This window comes from Biomphalaria glabrata, chromosome 5 (genome assembly GCF_947242115.1).
Source record: "Biomphalaria glabrata chromosome 5, xgBioGlab47.1, whole genome shotgun sequence".
Lineage (NCBI taxonomy): Eukaryota > Metazoa > Mollusca > Gastropoda > Planorbidae > Biomphalaria > Biomphalaria glabrata.
In genome coordinates this window covers 39,247,454-39,267,744 of record NC_074715.1, presented here as the reverse complement: position 1 = coordinate 39,267,744, position 20,291 = coordinate 39,247,454, and the positions used below count along the sequence as shown (strand labels likewise).

Genomic DNA, 20,291 nt, shown 5'->3' with positions numbered 1-20,291 from the left:
CCACAGGAAATTGTCGCACGCTGTGAGGTCGGGGAACCTGGAAGGCAAGGTCTCTTCTACCAGTCAGTGTACACGTCATCGTTTTAGGACATTTTAAAATAAGGATTAATTTCTTTTAAAAGAATAATTATCAGGAATGTTTTTGAAATACCGATGTTAAAAAAGTTCTTATAATTGAAATCTATAATAGTACTTTTGCTTTTGATGACGGCAATCCCACATCAGACTGGGACCTAGTTACATGCTACATTAAGACAATGAACTCTGGATTCCTACCCTAGGATAGGTTCTATTAGAGGAAGTTATAATTACGATGAAAACAGAAATGTTAAAATGTATTCAAGAAAAAAAAATGAAAATAACAATAACACTTTTATGAATATCAGCTACATTTCTTCCTGTGTGTGTACATTGGCTTACTTCTGTGTGAATATAATGACTTATTTCTTTGATAGTACATTGACTTACTTCTGTTAGTACATTGACTTACTTCTGTTTTAGTACATTGACTTACTTCTGTGTTAGTACATTGACTTACTTCTGTGTTAGTACATTGACTTACTTCTGTGTTAGTACATTGACTTACTTCTGTGTTAGTACATTGACTTACTTCTGTGTTAGTACATTGACTTACTTCTGTTTTAGTACATTGACTTACTTCTGTGTTAGTACATTGACTTACTTCTGTTTTAGTACATTGACTTACTTCTGTGTTAGTACATTGACTTACTTCTGTGTTAGTACATTGACTTACTTCTGTGTTAGTACATTGACTTACTTCTGTGTTAGTACATTGACTTACTTCTGTGTTAGTACATTGACTTACTTCTGTGTTAGTACATTGACTTACTTCTGTGTTAGTACATTGACTTACTTCTGTGTTAGTACATTGCCTTACTTCTGTGTTAGTACATTGCCTTACTTCTGTGTTAGTACATTGACTTACTTCTGTGTTAGTACATTGACTTACTTCTGTGTTAGTACATTGACTTACTTCTGTGTTAGTACATTGACTTACTTCTGTGTTAGTACATTGACTTACTTCTGTGTTAGTACATTGCCTTACTTATGTGTTAGTACATTGACTTACTTCTGTTTTAGTACATTGACTTACTTCTGTGTTAGTACATTGACTTACTTCTGCGTTAGTACATTGACTTACTTCTGTGTTAGTACATTGACTTACTTCTGTGTTAGTACATTGCTTTACTTATTTGTTAGTACATTGACTTAATTCTGTTTTAGTACATTGACTTACTTCAGTGTTAGTACATTGACTTACTTCTGTGTTAGTACATTGACTTACTTCTGTGTTAGTACATCGCCTTACTTATGTGTTAGTACATTGACTTACTTCTGTTTTAGTACATTGACTTACTTCTGTGTTAGTACATTGACTTACTTCTGCGTTAGTACATTGACTTACTTCTGTGTTAGTACATTGACTTACTTCTGTGTTAGTACATTGCCTTACTTATTTGTTAGTACATTGACTTAATTCTGTTTTAGTACATTGACTTACTTCAGTGTTAGTACATTGACTTACTTCTGTGTTAGTACATTGACTTACTTCTGTTTTAGTACATTGACTTACTTCTGTGTTAGTACATTGACTTACTTCTGTGTTCGTACATTGACTTACTTCTGTGTTAGTACATTGACTTACTTATGTGTTCGTACATTGACTTACTTCTGTGTTCGTACATTGACTTACTTCTGTGTTCGTACATTGACTTACTTATGTGTTCGTACATTGACTTACTTCTGTGTTCGTACATTGACTTACTTATGTGTTCGTACATTGACTTACTTCTGTGTTCGTACATTGACTTACTTCTGTGTTCGTACATTGACTTACTTATGTGTTCGTACATTGACTTACTTCTGTGTTAGTACATTGACTTACTTCTGTGTTCGTACATTGACTTACTTCTGTGTTAGTACATTGCCTTACTTATGTGTTCGTACATTGACTTACTTCTGTTTCGTACATTGACTTACTTCTGTGTGGCTACACTACTTAACTTCTGTGTAGCTACACTGTGTACTTTACTTCTGTGTGGCTACACTGCTTTACTTCTGTGTGGCTACACTGCTTTACTTCTGTGTGGCTACACTGCTTTACTTCTATGTGGCTACACTGCTTTACGTCTATATGGCTACACTGCTTTACTTCTGTGTGGCTACACTACTTTACTTCTGTGTGGCTACACTGCTTTACTTCTGTGTGGCTACACTGCTTTACTTATGTGTGGCTACACTGCTTTACTTCTATGTGGCTACACTGCTTTACGTCTATATGGCTACACTGCTTTACTTCTGTGTGGCTACACTACTTTACTTCTGTGTGAGTGCAATGGGAGAGCTCGTTCTGTTACTGTAGTATTTCAATTTGGCTAGATGGGGATAACATCTGAAAACAATTTTTTGAACCATGTTTGATACAGTTGTACTTGAACATGTGCCTCTGTGTTCACACCTAAACAGAGAGTTATTGAAAAGATTAAATCATACGACCTAAAGACTAGTTTATCAATTTTTTCTCAAATTAATTTCTTTTTTGGGAAAACTTTTCAATGTAGATATTTTCTGAATGTAAACGTTATTTACTCTCTTTCTCTCTCTCTCTCTCTTCCTTCAGTAACCTATAACTTGTCCCTCTTTCTCTCTCTCTCTCTCTTCCTTCAGTAGCCTATAACTTGTCCCTCTTTCTCTCTCTCTCTATTTCTTCAGTAACCTATAACTTGTCCCTCTTTCTCTCTCTCTCTTCCTTCAGTAACCTATAACTTGTCCCTCTTTCTCTCTCTCTCTCTTCCTTCAGTAACCTATAACTTGTCCCTCTTTCTCTCCCTTTTTTTATCTTTCTTTTTCTATCTCTCATTCTTCCTTTCAATCTTTCCATTTCCCTCTCCCTCCCCTGTAAATCCGTAATGCTCTCTCTACTCATTGGCTTGTCTAAGTCTCCCCGAGTAAATCTCAGAATAACAGCGAGATGTCATTAATATTAATTACAAGTCCGTACTAAAGGGAAAGTACTCTGAGAACAAGGCGTAACAAAGTGGACCAGAAAGTAAACATACACATGTAGAGCAAACAAATACAAGTACTAAAGGCTTTCCCACCACCCCCGCCCCACACCTCCGCTCTCTCACGTTCGCGCCCACCCCACCCCCTCTACATGACTCTGTGCTCACCTTCTGACTCTGACTACAGCAGCGCCACTGATAGCTAGATCTCCTGTGCAGCTCATGCTTAGAGGTGCAAAACTGCCACGTGGGGATGGGTCTAGGAGAGGAGGGATAAATGAAAGGGGAGAGAGGCAATGAGTGAAAGACTGAGGGAGAGACAGAGGGAGAGACAGAGAGAAGGGAGAGCATCACGTTTTCTGAGCATCAACAAAAGAAAAAAAAAATGTTGGGTGAAAGAGAAAAGCGAGGTGGGGGGGAGGGAGGGAGGGCAGTGCACGCGGTAGAGAGACGCCTGAGCGTAGAGTCAAAAACTCTGGAAGGCGGGTCACCGCTGGCAGCTTTAAACAGATTAGGCATTATTTCCCCACCAGCAGAACAAGGTGTAAACTGCTATTTGTGTGGGCAGATCTTTTGGGTACACACACTGTGACCTCGGGGTCGTGATGGATGACCTTTAGTGTGTGACCCCCCTGGATACGTCAGCTGGTTCTGGATTTCATTAGTTGTTGTTTTGTTTTGTAACTATGCTCTGTTTCCTGGTACTATCATCGGTAGCTGTTGTGAGGGAGATTTTCTTCCGATGGAAACTGTCGGTAAGTTATGTCACGTGTGTTGAACACTGTTACTTACTGTGGTAGACATGTCCTGGTGTTAACACTTATGTAGGCAAATAGTGCAGCCAGTTAGCGTAAACGTAGAACACCCCAAACCATTTTTTTATGACAAACTTGAATTTTTATGCTTTTTAAAAATGTTTTCTAAACGTACGCTCACAAAGTAGGCTCTTCGTGGAGGGACTTAAATAAACTAGAATAAACAACATCCGGTTACTGTTTCTGGGAACAGTACCAGGAAAAAATCAGAGGAGGCAGACATAGTAAGCGATGGGGAAGACAACATAAAAGAATGGACGGGCCTGCCATTGAAAGAGGTGACATCCAAGGCAAAAGACACCGGAATGTAGAAGGACGGTCGACAGTTCTTGTGTGGTGCCCCAACGGGACAACAGACTGGGACTAAACATGGAAGGTTTTATGGATGGACCTGTTATAGGACCTATGGGACCTATGAGGAACCAATACAGATTGATGGGACCGAAAATTCGATGTTTGAAGGGACCTCTGTTAGGGAATTCTTATTAGAGCTATGATTAGATTATAAGACCTTTAAATATAATAAGACCTTTAAATATAATGATAAGACCTTTAAATATAATGATAAAGACTATCATGATTGATTGATTTGATTTTTGATTTGATGCACATCGGCACAATTTAGGCCATGTCGTGCCTGCAGTCCCCTAAGGGTCCCTCTCTCTCTAAACAACAAGGGCCAGATTCTATACAGACTATCATGTGGCCTATGACGGAGCATAAGACTGTCGCCTATTTTGTAGGCCCAATTAATATTTAATATAGCTAGACATTATATGATATTGAAATACTGAAACCTATTTCATATTTGTTTTACAGTAAAAGTGCTCATTACTTAACAAAACACAAATTCAGATAAAAACATTAAAACATCTTTTGTTTCTATTTCCAAAGAATAAAAGCAGACATTGAGACATTTTCTTTTATATTCAAAACTTTCATTTCATTCAAACAGAATATAGAATTAAACTATTGTCTCCAGTCATTTGTCCCCACCAGTATATAGTTCCCCCCCCCCCCACTCCATGATGAGAAGCGTCCTTGTTTGTGTTTATAAATAAACACGGTCACCAGCACGTGATTAAAATAAGCGCGTAGACTTGACTCCTCCCACCGACCCAGCCATTCTTCTCCACGTAATGGAGCTATTAATGAAAAGCTATTAGCGGGAGAGAACTCCGACCAGGGTCCCAGCCTGACTGAACAGAAAACACAAACGCGGAGAAAAACAATAACGTTAGACACAGTCTGGTTTAAGTAACAGATGTCAGGAGACTTAACAGGAGATGATAGGAGTTGAACACTTTCCTTTTTGTCCCATTAGCGAAGCTGCCATTAAACATTATTTCTATGGAGAGTTTCCTAACATTTGATCCAGCTTATTATTTTCTCACTTCGATGTAACCATAGGTCGGTCCCTGTAACTTTGTCATTTATATTCATAAACCTAGATATAGATCTAGTATACTTTTATGCTAAAGTGAGAAACGCATAATTTGCAAGAGATTTAGGTGTACTGCTCCTAAGTATGCAATGCGGATTGTAGTCACTATGTTCTCGGGTTCAAACTCTGTCCTATCCCATGCCGTCGTGCAGAAGGTTTGGGTTAAAAAGTACCGGTAATAATGTTTATTTCTGATGGAACGTCCGAAACTGAAATAAAAATAAAACAAGTGAGGGAATTATTAAATTGTATTCATATTACATTAACCTTACATAAGATTAGCTTAAATTACTTTAAACTTAAAACATATTACTTACAGTACCTGCACGGCCCTTGTACGAAATCAAAATTTCGGCTTCTCAAAGTGGCATTGAGTTATGCTGACGTAATATATAAAAAGAAAAGAATCCTAATTAGATCTTCTATTACATAGTAACTCACTCTGTTAAAAAGTTTGTACACGTTATTTCTCCTCACCCAATCTTGGATCAAGCTGAAATTGTGCACAATCATCTCTTTTACTTGACAACACAAGAAACAATTAAAAGAAAAATAACATATTAGCCGCTGACTGGCTGTAGTTAATTCATTATTCTTTTTGGTAGCTCGAACAAGGGAAAGAAATTGTACTTGACTAAAAAGGGAGGTATAAGCTGAATTAGTCCCCTTTAGACTATAGGTCGCCTTTTAAATTAAGTAGCTCTTGCCTAACGGAGGTACAGCGAGCTGTCGATGCCCAAAGCACGAGTTTGCTATCCGGCTTGAGCTAAACAAAATATTTAAAAAATTGGAATTTGTACATGTTTGTTTGTTAAAAGTTGCTTATTGCACCCAAAAACATCTAGCCAGCCCCTAAGATCACCGTAAATAAACAGCTCTTTGACATGGTAGACCACTTTACAAATCTGGGAAGCAAATTGTCAAATTAAGTATCGCTTTTAAGACAAGTTGATAGCCGTCTGGCTGGCTAAGGTCAGTAGCGCTTTTGTGCAAGCGAAAGTGTGACAGAATAAATCGCTCCGCCTGCCTACAAAAATCAGTGTCTACCAAAGAGTGGTTCTCTCAACCCCTTGATAGGGATCTGAGACATGGGTAAAATGCAGCAAGCAACTAAGACTTCTTGAGCACTTTCACCAAAGATGTCTGCGCTCCATCACTGACCATACCATAGCTAGACTGCGGTACAAACAGCGATATTCTTGCGAATATTCTTGGTTAAATATGGACAATATAGAGCAGTGGAGCCCAGGCCCAGCGATATTCTGCCCTCGAGCCAAATAAAGATCTGACACTCCTGTCGCGGGCCGCATAGAAAACCCACCAAAACGTGATGGTTGTCTCTTAGTTTTTAAAAAAGGAGACTCTTTGACATATCTTCCACTCTTGTTTGTCATTGGGAAAGACTGACGACTTTAACTGCATTCTTTACAATTCTTATATCACTGCCAGCCAGCACTGTTTTTCACATTAGGCGACTGGAATTGACTTAAAATTACTTAAAATGTGAGCAGTGTGGTAACTCGCCATTACCGCCCTTTGGCGTAGCAACCAAGACACGAAAGGAGGGACGATAAAAAAAAAAAGAAGTTTTAATATTTAAAAATTTAAATGCATTAAATTCTATGATAATTTTATTAACCAGCCATCGTGTATTTATCATTATGAAGTTATATTTTTTTTATATGTGCTCATCTCGATACTCTTTCCAGGATAATAACGCGTCGCGGGCCGTCTGTTGAGCATCACTGATATAAGGGACTGCTTCTAGTTTGACAGCTCTGGGTAGAGCACGCATCCTGTATGAGGAGGGTGGCGACCATACGCCAAAAAAAAAAAAAATCGGCGTAACAGAGGTGCTCCCTTCCCGGAAACGCTTTAAAGAGCAGCTTAGGAGCCAACCTACTTTAACTGACATAGAGGCAGATAGCTGGAGTTTTCTTACCAAGGCCTCGGGATACACATTGGAGATCAAAAGAGAATTCACTGCCAGGACAGACGTAGACGACGAAAAGAAAATCTACATCAACCATCGACAGACAACGGTTATGTCTGCACTGGATGTGGCAAACTATGTGAGTCGTGGCTGGGACTGCATAGCCACGTGAAATAATCCACCCTCCGTTATCTTGGGACTCGAAGACAAGCCTTATTAATTAATATCATTCTAGCTACCTTTTTTGGTTACATTTCGTCTTAATAAATGTAGTTGTGTCTCCATATTAACGAGTGTTTCACATGCAGCTTATAAATAGTGCCATCATTCACTCATTGACTCAGTAGAACGGCAGTTCAATGACTCATCGATGCACGCTTGACCTCACAATTGCATCTGGGTCAATAAGAAACTCTTCAATCTGCCCGTCAGTCGATCAGGTCATTGTTGATCATACGAGGAGCAGCGTAGCAGGTGGGGGAGGGGGAGGTATGAGATGTGTGAGAAGGCTTTTTAGGGAGGTAGAGTCTAAAGAGGACTGAGTATAGAGATGTGGAACAGAGAGGATGAGCGCAGGGCTGTCCAGTCATTATGACCGAAACCAGAACCTGCCTTCAAGCCAGAATATTGACAATTGTAAATTATAAGTACATAGACGCATGCTAGAATGTTCACTATTCTAAGTCTAAACTATATGTTTGTTTTGTAAAATGCTTGACATGTTTCGGATGTTCCTTCAGAGTTGAAGAGAAATTATTTGTTTTAGTCCGAACCCCTCGCACGACGGCGAAGGAGGGCAGCGGGCAAGGAATGAACCCGGGACCATCGAGAATACGCACGACCAGGCAGCCTCATAGAGTATAGTTGGCACTTAAGTTGTACACAAAAATAAACTATAAACACTTTGAGCTGGAGTGCTAGAATGTCCGCCTTTAAAAAATATAAGTACACAGAGAACACAACACCTCATATGTTTTATAACGGACACTCTTATATCATTCTCGATTCCTCTATATCCACTGATGACTACAAAATGTCATCACAATGGATGATTTTAAACACTGATATATTACTATTTATGTTTGTGTATGTATAAAGACTATGTCTTAAGATAAAAAGAAAACGTTTTTAAATGCAAGGGAGATGATCTGACCGATGTTTTTATTTTCTCTTTAGGAGTTAAGTGTAGCTTTTATTTAGTGTCACAGATGAAAGTCAAGAAGTCCAGTCCAATAGAAAGTGTTGTTCAATACGTCGCGGTAGTGCCCCTTTTGTGTTGTTGTTCCTATTAATCAGCATGGCAAGCCACTGGCTGTGTCCTCCAGCCTCAGCACGCATCAATAATTTTCTCCAGGTTTCGTCATTTTTTTTCTATCGACCAGTTACTCCCCCCCCCCCCACCCCCCGCTTTGTGTCCAGCCTTCCATGGCTCTCCCACAGTGACGAGCTCATTCTCACGTGCCTTATTTCATTCGCATTTTTTCTTTTTACTTCGGCGTTATTGTTTGGCTTTCGTTCTCCACCTGATCAAAGACAAGCCAGATATTAATCATTTTTTCTAAATTTTTTCCTTCTTGGAAGATCTTGGGTATTATTTTTTTTTTCTATGTGCGTTGTCGGTTACCTGTAATCTTAACCAGACCCGATGTAATCAAAACATTATTTGATTAGTTGCACATCATATATTGCATTGTTGATAAGACTAAGTCAACAAACTAGTTTAATAAATGAATGGACAAAAACACTCGTTCAGACAACGCTAACTAGGGTGATGACATAGCTAGGTCTAGAGGTGCCCCCTATCGAGATGAAACAAGACAAATGATTTTAAACAATATATTACTGTTGCTAAATAATGATAAGTACAATGTAGTACTGTATACTAAGCACATTGGTAAAAACATAATTAACCATGCACAATGCACCATGTGTAAAGAAAAACAGGTTAGATTTTAGAACAAAGGAAATACAAACTTGACTGGTTAATAATGATGATACCTAGACGCTTGGGCTTACCTAAAGATTCAACGGCTGGGCAACACATATAGTCATAACTCGGCTGGACAACACAGATATAATCACATATAGTCATAACTCGGTTGGACTACACGTATATAGTATTAACTCAGCTGGACAAATCACATATAGAATTAACTCAGCTGGACATCTTGTTCTGTAAGGTTGTTATTGTCGGAAGTGTTAATGCATAATAATTGCAATGTCTTTGATTCCGAAGCATATTCAGAACACTATTAGCACTAAAATGCTTCCAGAGTCATTCGTTTCAGAAATTCTGTGGCGGCCAGTCCAACTCTTGGCCCCCACGTAAGATTCAAATATTGGTTCCGGCGGAACTATTAGCATTGAAACAAGAAGTGGCAAAACCGAGTAGCTGGCATTTAAGCCAGAAAGCCACGGGTAGGACGGCTCGTTGGCCTTGCTTGGCTATAACCTAGGAGAAGCAAAACTTGAAATCCAAACCTCCGCTGCCTTGCGGTTATGCGAAAACATGGAAAAGGCTTCAGGAGTCAACCTTGAAGAAAAATCAGGATCCAGGATTTCCGGACATTTCATCCCCGGTCATTTTATCCCTAGTCACTTCATCCCCAATTACATATTTTTTTCAATTGTTGAATGGTATGTTAAGGCTTTGACCTAAGCACTCAGTGCATCTTATAATATAAATAACTTTATTTTTAATTCAGTAGTAAAATGGGCGTGTTATTAGTTTCATTGCTTCTGTTTGATATAGTGCATTTTGGAGCGGATGTCATAATTATCCTGCGCATACCGCATGACTCTATCATCAAAAGCCTAAGAGAGGTGAAAGTAATGGAAGTCTTTTGAGATGAGAAGGATTAGAATAATTACAATAATTATCTCCTGACATCATCATGTACTGCATCTGTTTATTCATCGTTTATTTCTTCGAATATAGGCTCGTCATTTTGAACCTTAAGGTATTCCAATCAATGCTGATTTCACCCATTCCCTGAAGCCAAGTCATATGGCCTATAAAAGCTTTGTTATAGTCACAGTTTAAGCATAAGTTATTTAGTTAGAAATTGTGGTACAGGACTGTCACCTGTGTCCGTCTATATGTTTCTATCGATAGTTCTACATATGTATGAATCAATCTTCTGTACCTACGAGCCATTTCCTATTTATCTTACAGATTTACATAAACACACACAAAAAAACACTTGACATTAGATCTATATTTATAGACGTTGAATATTCATATTTACATTAAATTGTATTCTTTTGTTAAAGTGTAAAACTTTTAAATAAATATTTGAAATAGTGTTGATTTTATAATTTTAACCATTATTATTTGTTGGACAAAGATCTGGTGATAAAATGACCAGGGGATGAAGTGACCCTGGAAGAAGTGGCCAGAGATGAAGTGACCGGACACCAGAATCATTTACCCTTAAGCATATTGTAGCACACTGTACTGGACTGGCAGACCCTGCGACGCTGCAGAGCTCAAACTATAACGGCTATTGTTGTTCCTTTGGGTCCATAACTGGGTAAAGGGGGGGGGTGATTGATGTGTGGGCGGCAACGTTCGGACAATAGCCAATGTCCAGGCTCTCCTATCGTCCTCCACGAGAAAAGCTATATAATCGTCTTACGATCAAAGTAGGCCTGTGAATATAAAAAAACAACAATACATTATAACCATATTCAAATTATAAGTTTATTAAAATTATAATCATAATAAACAAAATTTAAGCAATCTATAGTATAAAATTTAATATTGCTGCAAATAGACTGCATTCAGCCACTTGACGCAGAAGACTATCTGCATCCCCTGGACATGAATTGTCCTGGTTAAGATAACACAATGTTATACTTCTAGCTCCAATACACTGACATGAGGTGGGGAGGGGGGCGCGATAACAGGTTTGGTCTGCTGCTCCTTTGATCCCGTTCAGCCCCACTTGACATTCTTTAATCCGTCTAACTTACACAAAGCTGATGTCACACTCACGCTACTTGTAAAGATTTATTGATTGACTCAAGCACATAGTGCCGGATTTATTGATAAAAGTCTCCCCCCGCCCCCCATATTGTGTTGGCATCTGATCAAAGCTTCACACTTCATCGGTTGGTAATCTTAAAACTGTTTTGCCATTTACTTTGAAGTCTGGTGATAGGATCAAATATATAAGGGTTTAGATCTACCTCCTTCTCTCTCTCTCTCTCTCTCTCTCCTTCTCTTTACTTTTTTTTTTCACTCGATTAAGTTCTCTCTCTCTCTCTCTTCCTCTATCTCTCTCTCTCTCTCTCTCTCTCTCTCTCTCTCTCAGAGTCTCTCTTCTTTCTTTTCATAATATTGCTCCTTTATCCTTCTTTTTTTTTCTTTTTTTTAACAATTTAAATTTATTAAATTATTTTTCTTACCTTTTAAAATTAACAGACAGATGTAATCTATACTTTCTCCGGCGATATATTAACTATAATTCGACGGCATCTTCGAGCCCTGAACACAACCTAAGAAGGTTCTTGTTACTTGTCAGAGGGCGGTTTTATTGCCTACTTGCCACATCATTAACTACATTCTCCGTGAACACTGTTTAAGAGACTACTTGAATTGTGTTTTTCTTTAACAAATCCAGAGCCCTTTCCAATAGAGGATTATTTTGGCTATCCTCTCAATACTCATGTTCATCAACTAATTACCAAAATATGTAGAAAGGATGACATTGTGAACAAAACTTCTGTCTGGGAAAGATGCAAGCAGATGTGAATTATTGCATTCCTATTACCGATGACTCGTATCCAAGAACCATCGGATTACAATCGAGGCTAAAGGCCGATATGTAATGAAACAATATATACAATAAAAAGACAACATAGCAACATTCAACAACTCTTTCACCTTCAGTATACGTCAGTTTCACTGAGCCGTGGTCGACCTAATTCCATTAAGATAATGCCAACGAATAATTGCTTGCACCTGCGCTCCTGGGTGCATGACCATGAGTGAAAACTGCTGCAAAATGTCAAACACTAGTTTTAAGTGAGAAACACTGTGTATGTCAGGCTTAAGAAAACAAGGAAGTACTGTGAACCCCCATTTTACAACACTTCTGGAATTAGTTCCAAACGATTCTGTGTGATCTTCTAATCTCTAAGTAAGACCTGCCAAGAAGCAGTTTACTACATCCGACCAAAGACACTAAAGTTACATTATAACAAGGTCTAGATCTAAATTTAGATGACTAGTAGAAACGATTCTCTGGTTCTAAACTGGTGAGATAAAAATATACCAAGAAGTATACCAACACAGCTTTAAATTGTTATCAAGAGCCAATGCCGATGGCTGACGGTTCCCCAGGTGTATTATTCATGAAGGCTACAGGGTTCCGTGTCAAGGGGTCACCTAGAAACCTTAAAAAGAAATTCAATAGATTAAGTTTCGACGTCAAGGTAAAGCTACCTCGACTTGCACTCACAGGAGTAAATGATTTCGTTAGTCCTCCAAGAGGATAAAATAGAACTCCTGCAATAACATTTTGATTCTATTATAACACAATTAGAATTCTACTTCGTAGGTCTTCAATTTATTTTCTTATTTCTGTTTATTGTCTTAAATTTACCTTCCATATCCAATTAATTGGGAGATTTTGTATTTATAGTTTAAATAATGAAGTATTCACATACTGGCTCCATTAAAACATTAGCGAAATCGAACTTTGCAACAATTGTTTTGCAATGATACAACCAAAAATTGCAACTATTAAGTATATTGCTTCAAAGAAATCAAATCAAACATTGTCGCATGCAATGAGAACTAAACTATAGTTGAGCATAACGACATGGGATGGAGCTCGAACTGAAACTAAAGTTGAAACCTACACTAAAAAATATTTGGCCACTCTAAGCATTTTTTCTAGTTTCGTTATATTATTATATAGAAACTGCAGATCAAAGCTCGCTTTCAAGAGGACACCCACGTAAAGATCTGAGAACAACCTAACGGGGGGACCACGGAATGGACCGAGCCCCACCCCCCCCCCTCGACAAACTATGTCACATTCTCCTGACTGAATTGACGGCTCTGTCTATAATGATCCTTAGCCGAGACGATGTTTTCGAGCTGAGTGTTCTAAACACGACTTTGATAGTTGTTTTTTTAGGGACACAAGAAACATAGTCGGAGACAGTTTGAAATGTTGGGGGGAATGTAGGAAAAAGTGGATGAGAAGGGTTACAGCACTCTGCGGGCTTGTTGAACCAGACACATCAGAATGATTTATACGTCTATTTCAGAGGAGACCGATGGTTAGTTCATTGGCTTTAGTTTCTAGTCTTTTTGACATTTAGTCGATCAGATTAAAGGGGGAGGGAAGGCATTTCATGTGCGTGCCATTATAACATTATAGCAACCAGTGTAAGGACGGGACGAGAGAGAGAGTGACTAGTCTTGTTATTTCAATCACTGGCTTGGTGCTTTGTTGTTTGTAGTAGTGGATACAGAAAACTAATTTGCTGTGCTATCAACACTTGCTTAGACACATTTGAATTGACCCAGAGCTATCAAGGAAAAGTTTTGGAACTCACCAACTCCTGCAAAGTACTTTAACTAACATAGCACTCACATCCCATAGCACAACCAATAACATCACCCATGGGACAGAAACTGTCACAACCAAGGGCCGGCTATTTTTATTGCTTCGTCCAAAGTATAAATGTATCGTTGTCACTAAACCTCATTTGTTCACAACTAATCATGCAAATCGCACGATATTAACCAGAGGTCGTGGCTGGGTGACAAAGCTTCAAAAACCAAAGGGTCCTGAGTTCAGCTTTCAAACTTCATGACTTTTCAGGACGCTCCTTAGTCCACATAATTCTAATGGGCACCTGACATAAGTTAATGAATCAGATGAATGTGGGAAGAGATAATGTTTGTTATATAATAAAGCCCACTTTCCACATATACATCTAGATAGAATAAAGCCCACTTTCCACATATAAATCTAGATAGAATAAAGCCCACTTCCCACATATAGATCTAGATTTCTATGTCACTGGACATTCGTCTATAAAAAATGTTTTAATGGCTTTATTGCTTTTCTTAAAAGAACATGAATTTTACAAAGACGAAAATGTCTCAAATCAAAGCGTATCTCTGTTACATAATAAATAACAAACATAAATACTACTATCAGTTATTCATTACAATACATCGGCTCCTTAATTGATTATTTAAGCGTTGAATTGTTTTAAAAACTCTAATATAAGAATCTTATTTAATTTTGTGTTCAACTAAGCTGAATTCTCCAGTCCTCACTCCTTCAGGTTCCCATTAATTTCTTTGTCTGATTCACTCCGTTGATGCTTCCGCTGTTATCCTTTCACCACGCTTCATTTACCCCATCTCCTAGGGCCCATTAAATCTGAAACTCCTCGATATGTCACTGAAAAAACAATTGCAGCTAATTGACCGTTGAACGAAGATACGGGCAAGTGACCATTGAACCGATAATTCCCGATCAATGCACTCAGTGTGCTAGCATTTCCAGCCACAGTCAACTTCTAGTTGGATTGTAGTTTAGAGTTTAGTTCTTAGTATCGTTTTTTTAATTTTTCTCTGTTACGCAAGATATTGCTGTCACGTGGTGTAAGCGTCAAGGCTGCATGACAAGTTTATACAGTAAGTTTATTTACACATTGCCTTTTCGAACATGAGTTTCTACTCAGAACACAGGCGTGAGTACAGTCTTACCTCGATTTGATTAGAAGTGAAACATTTTATTTCATTTCTATTACTTGAACTTTCGATTTGAAGACCTATATTAAGAGCAAAACAATCGCTCTAAAAGTTGTACAAGATATTGTTTTATTTTTCAATTATTTTTTTATGTTTTTCTTCATGAATTTGAATTCTAAAGTGTGAATCTGTTATTGCTTGATATCAGGCGTGAGTACAATCTTACCTCGATTTTCACCCCAGGACTAAATTATTTCAATTCGTGAAGAGGATTATTTCAGTTATACATTGGACATTAGATCTTCAGATTGAACTTTTCCATATACAGACTCTTTTTCCATTGTAACAATTGCACTTTAATCTTCCAACTAGAAGACCATTCCTGATTAGTATTGCGGTTACCACAAGCTCGTGGTTATTGTCTGGCAGTCAGGGTTAAGATTGGTTTCAAGGGAACACAATTCTTGGTAGTAGCTCTACCAGTGTCAACTGAGGAATGATGTGACAGGTATGCAGCAATACCTCCCTCTGTCTAGTAACAGGAATCTTCTTAGGAATGCTCAGGGCCTCGAAGACGTTGGGCTAGCCCAGTTATTGATAGCATTAAGATAGATTTCACTATTGAATATAAATACATAAGGTTTTTGTGTAACTTTTAGAGTCCTACAATTGCAAAGTGTAGTTGTTATTTTTTTTTAACGTTATGAAATAGTCTAGCTGCTAATGAATGTCAGTGACCATTGAAGATTTATCTAGCCCGTTGAAATCTATTGCCTTGTCTTATTAACATCAGCGTGTCACAGTAAATGAGCTAATTGATGGCCTGGAGTCACTGGCGGATCCAGGGGGGGGGGGGGGCGGTAGGGGCGATCGCCCCCCCCCCACTCGGCCGACCCCCCCCAGGGGGGGGGCGGACGAACTTTAGTATAGGATTCACACAATTTGTATACGAATTTATTACTTATGTTAAAAATATATACTAATTATTTATATTTCAACCTATTTTTAGATTATTTCGCCCCCCCCTCTAGTATGTTGGCCGATTTGGTGGGGTCGGGAGGGGGGCGATGGTATCAATCCCGCCCCCCCCCCCTTTAACTTTCGAGTGGGGGGGGCGGTCCAATTTATTGGTAGAAATCACAGCCTGCTAACAAAATCAATTAAATATCTATATCCTTGTAACTTGTTATTGATATTTTAACCGATCTTTATATTATGTCGTTCCCTGTTTGCTGATTGGTGGGGGGAGGGGACGAATACCTATTCTGCCCTTCCCTCCTAAACCCTTTGAGTGGGGGGGGGCGGTCCGTTTTTATTGAGAAATCATAGTGTGAACAAAATTAATTGAATTAATATATAAATTTTATATTATGTCGCTCCCTTTCTGGTATTTTGGCTGATTCGGTGGGGTGAGGGGGGGGCGATTGCAAGTACTGCCCTCCCTACTCTAGCCCTCTGAGTGCTGGGGGGGGGGCGGTCCTATTTTTGTGGAGAATCATAGTTTGTGAATAAAATTAGTTGAATATCTATATAATATAAACTACGTATTGATATGTGACCCATTGTAAATATGTCGTACCACACTCTAATCTCAAATTGTATCATTAGAAAATTTAAATGAAAAAGGGTTGTAGCAGGTGGGAGGGGCGATACATGCAATCGCATTTCCCCCATCGGACAAATCAATACTTTTTCTTTTTGTATTATAGTTAAGAAATTACAAAATTAAAAAAATCTGTCACTAATATAATTTATATATACTATAAATTAAATTCTTATATCGAGTCGCCCCATACCTATTCTTTAATGCTAAATGCAATCTTTAGCAGAAATTAGTAAAGGAGCGAGGATTAATCGTTTTCACTCTACCGCCATTCCCATTTCCAGACAGAGTTTTTGTAATTTCACATGAAGTTATCATAAGTATTTTAAGAAAGACTTTGCGTTGGAAAAGTTAGAATTCAAACGAAATTTTTCAGTATAAGAGTCATGATTGAGATGAGTTCTAGACTCAAATAACGTTTTCATAGTCGCCTTTTCCCAACCTTTACTCAATCTGATATTTTTCTAGCTAAATATCTTCTTATATAATATCTTATCTTATATAATACAGACGTTACTTCAAAAAAGAAGATGATTACGTCCTACGCGTCATGCATTTAGTCATGCATATTAACCAATGACTTAAATTCTGCCAAGTCACTGGTTTTCCTGGCTAGCTCAGGCAACCCATTCCATGCTCTAATAGCACTAGGGAAGAAGGAGTATTTGTACAAATTTGTCCTAGCATATGGGACGAGGAATGTGCCTTTATCTTTGTGTCTTTCAGAGTATTTTATTAAATTTTGTTTTTGTATTTGAAGATTATGGTTCAGTGTTTTATGTATTATTGCTACTTTACTTTTGAGCCTTCTGTCCTGAAGGCTTTCTAAATTTAGTGATTTTACTAAAGGTGTTACTCTAGTCAAATGTGAATATTCGTTTGTTATGAATCTCACTGCTCTATTTTGTGTCTGTTCTAGTTTCTTAATGTTTTCTTGAGTTGAGGGGACTATAACTCACAATTTATGCTAGAGTTTTCTTGAATACTATTTATCGAATAAGTTTTTTTTCGGCGGCGATCCTCAAAGCAAAAATCTAAATACGTGGGGTATCCTATCTTTTCAAGGAACAAATCGGTTTTATTTGCAAACTATTATGGGTCTATAAATTCAAATTAGAATATTTTTCAAGTACAACATTATTCGAAAGGTCGTTTTTTAATAGTATGAATAATGAGCTTCAGGTCAGGAGAATGCGTTTCTGCAGTGAAGAATGCAAGAAAACGCTTTTGGCGTCGGGGCTTCGCCCCGAACACCATTTATGAGTAATGAGTTGTAGATGTCAGGAGAATACGTTTCTGCAGAGAAGAATGCAAGAAAACGCTTTTGGCGTCGGGGCTTCGCCCCGAACTTCATTTATGGGTAATGAGTTGTAGATGTCAGGAGAATGCGTTTCTGCAATGAAGAATGCAAGAAAACGCTTTTGGCGTCGGGGCTTCGCCCCGAACTCCATTTATGAATAATGAGCTGTACTTGTCAGGAGAATGCGTTTGTGCAGTGAAAAAAGCAAGAAAACGCTTTTGGCGTCGGGGCTTCGCCCCGAACTCCATTGGTGAAGAATGAGCTGTACTTGTCAGGAGAATGCGTTTCTGCAGTGAAAAAAGCAAGAAAACGCTTATGGCGTCGGGGCTTCGCCCCGAACTTCACCAGAGAACCTTATAGCGCTGCCCCAGTTGTTTTGGTTTTCGCCGAAGGTTGAGAAATGCTGCTTTTTTTATTCTCAGATATATATATATATATATATATGTGTGTGCGTGTGTGTGTGCGCGCGCGCGCTGTATGCACGTTTATGCGTAGGGTTAGGGTTTACTGGGCGTTAGGGTTAGAGTTTGGAAAAAAATCGCCCCCCCCCCCACTCCAAAGTTCTGGATCCGCTAGTGCCTGGAGTTGCTCTTGTTGCCAGCTCTTGTACAACGTGTACAGTATCACCTGTCTTTTTGTTTGACTTCGTGAAATAATTATTTTTATAGGTGTCGAAACGTTAGAACTTTGTTGGATTCATTCATTGAAACTAAACGATACAAAAGTCAATCTAAGAGACATCGAACAAAAAAAAAAAAAAAGACGAGAATGAAGGCGTCTGTTTCAATTAGAACTGTTCACCACAGACATTCTAACGTGAATGTTGATGCCAAAAGGTTGAAAGGTTTCTAACTTTGTTTCTCATCTGCTCCCCAGTAGACGGAAATGGATTTGGACTTTGTGATCTAAGTTCGGAATCGCGCCAAAATATACAAGCCTTTAATTTGGTTATACTGCCTTGTGCATTGAGATAAATACCATGAAGGACTTTGGGCCATGTGTCTGGAAGTAAAACATGAAAGGGGTGAGGTCGGGAGAGTTACAAACAAAGTTGAAAGGTTTGTTGAACAATGCGGTTTGAAACAATGAGGATCAAGATGGCAGGCTTGTAAACCTTTTAGCTGATGTTGATGTGTTTGTCTTTTACATCGAACAAATCTATGCGTAAATGGATGGTGTGGTGGATGGATGAATTGGTGGATGGATGGATAAATGGATGGATTGTTGGATGAATCGGTGAATGGGTGGTTTGGTGAATGGATGGTTTGGTGGATGGATTGGTGGATGGATGGATAGCAAAGTTTCCCTTTAGACTATATGGTCCATAGAGCAGATAATGCTAAGGTCATCTGTTTCTTTGGCCAACGGTTATCGAGCAGGGTGTCATGTGGCCAGCACAACGACCAACCGTCTTTACTTAGCCCAATTAAAGTCAGGTACCCGTTAGAGTTGGGTGGACACAGGGGAACCCTAAAAATTTCACTTTTCAAAATCTTAGTCTTAACCAACATTCGAGCCCAGGAACCTAGGTTTGGAAGCCAAGCGCTTAACCACTCAGCCACCGCGTCCAATGAATGATGAATGAATGAGTGACTAACAGGGTATTTCAGTATTGCTTAGTTGTGACTTGGTCACCTGATTATGAACATATGGATATGTTTAAGTACCGGTCTAGAGGTCAAGCTCAAACTATAACTACTAATGTAGTTACTGTTAAACAATCTTTATAAAATACAATTAGTAGCTTGATTACTCTTGAAAGTACTCATATTCCCCAAAGCTAGACTTCGGGTTGGTTGTTGAATGACTCCACGTACTGTAAGGCCCACATACAATCAGAAGGGAGAGCGAAAAAGCAGATTACAGTAATGCTTCTGTTTAAAAGTAAACACAAACAGAAATGTTCATGTTTTCGTCGACCTTGACAGCACCACACACATACCCCACTCACACACACACGTACTCCACTCACACGCGTTTGCATCGCCACACATACACACAGACATCTCGTAACGCGACGAAGAAGCTCGCGATACCAGCGTACCCTGGCCAGAGAGTCTTACGTAAACAGCCTGCAAAACGAATCAAGAAAAGTCCCGAGTCTGTGTGCGATCTGCGCACGAGCAGTGTTCCAGAAGATCTGCGGTATCTACCTCTAAAGTCAAAGTTGGCTGGGTGTGGGGATATCTGTCACTCTGATAACGTTACAACGTTCATGCGATAGGACGAAATACTTTGCTTGTCTCACCTTTATAATTCACTAGAGGTCAGCAGATCTAACATATAGAGCAGACACTTCCTACTTGATGATAGGAATTGACCACTTGGTTTAATAAGAGATGTTAGTGTTCAAATGCTCAATTTAACGTATTTAACCTTTGTCTTCATACAAAAACGACGTCAACGATTGTTCAGTTCTATTAATAGCTAATGTTCACACTTGC

At 38.7% G+C, this 20,291-nt stretch overlaps 1 protein-coding gene across 3 annotated transcripts in view; it reads left to right on the top strand.

The window, feature by feature from the left end:
- Window positions 1-3,468: 3,468 nt before the first annotated feature.
- LOC106059058 (heparan sulfate glucosamine 3-O-sulfotransferase 5-like) overlaps window positions 3,469-20,291 on the top strand; it is a 92,205-nt gene continuing 75,382 nt past the window's right edge. For all 3 annotated transcript variants that reach the window (XM_056028679.1, XM_013216607.2, XM_013216592.2), the window contains exon 1: window positions 3,469-3,781. The gene's annotated coding sequence lies outside the window, so the exon portion shown is untranslated. The remainder of the gene's footprint in view (window positions 3,782-20,291) is intronic.